Below are 1,393 nucleotides of genomic sequence, written 5' to 3' on the forward strand. Positions count from 1 at the left end.
GAATGTAGTGAAGGCCGAGACAATAACAGGGTTCGAAAAAGAACTAGATAAGTTCATGGAGGACAGGTCCATCAATGGCTATTAGCCAGGATGGGCAGGGATGATGTCCCTAGCCTCTGTCTGCCAGAAGCTGGGAATTGGTGACAGGGGATGGATCACTTGACGATTCCCTGTTCTGTTCATTCCCTCTGAAGTACCTGGCATTGGCCACTGTCGGAAGACAGGATACTGGGCTAGATGGACTTTGGTCTGATCCAGTATGGCCGCTCTTAAGTTCTACATTGAAAATTAGATCAACCTCGCTACGGCATTCAGGGCTGTGAAAATTTTTGCAGCCTGCGCTCCGTAGTTAGGTTGACCTAACCCCCGGTGTAGACACAACTACTTCGACATAAGAATTCTTCTGTCAAGATGGTATCACCTATAGAATAGATGGACTAACTAAGTTGTCAGAAAAACTCCCTACCATTGAGTGGAAACATCCACGCTATGGCACTGCAGAGGCTTAATAATAATAGCAGCCATAGAGTAGATACAGCCTCAGTGCACTGCAAACTGGTGTGTAAATCTGCAACACGCTAGCTTGCCGTACACTTACTGGCCATGCGGGCCCTTCCCCCACACACTAAAAGTTCCCAAAAGCTGCTTCAGTATGTGAAAATACGCCAGGGAACTAATGTCAATGATTCTAAGACTGGAAGGGACCACTTTGATCATCTAGTCTGGCCCCCTGTATAACACAAGCCTGAGAACTTCCCTGGTCATCCCTGCTTTAAACCCAGACCAGATCAAGCTAGGCTAGTCTTGATTTAAAAACTTCAAGCAATGGAAAATCCCCCTTGTCCCTTAGTGAATTGTCCCACAGATCAATCAGCCTCACGGTTCAACATATGTGCCTTATTTCAAGGCTGAATTTTTCTCATTTCCGCTTCCAACCATTGCATTTCTTGATGCCTTTTTCTGCTGGAAAAGCTGTTGATGATCAGATATTTCCTCCCCAGGTAGGTGAGTGTAGATTGTGACTGACCAGAAATCGAGCCTCTAAATCCATATTCTCATTGTGCAACCAGTAGAGAAATTGTAAATGGTAACATCATTAATGGCAGCCAACATGGTTTTAAGAAAAATAGGCCCAATCGAACAAGCATGTAATCCTGCCTTGAGTACAGGGGACTGGACTAGATGACCCATGGAGGCCACTTCCAGTCCTACATGATTCTACCGATGGGACCACAAGTAGGGTTGATAAAGACAGCGGTGATGAGATATCATACTGAGACTTCCTTAAAGCATTTGTCATGATGTTCTGTTAAATATAATAATATCATATTTAATAAATATAATAATAATAATAATAATAATAAATAATAGTTTCCAATTAAGTGTACCAAAA

The sequence above is a fragment of the Terrapene carolina genome, unplaced genomic scaffold (genome assembly GCF_002925995.2).
Source record: "Terrapene carolina triunguis isolate 2854851 unplaced genomic scaffold, T_m_triunguis-2.0 Scaffold34888, whole genome shotgun sequence".
NCBI classification, from domain to species: domain Eukaryota; kingdom Metazoa; phylum Chordata; order Testudines; family Emydidae; genus Terrapene; species Terrapene triunguis.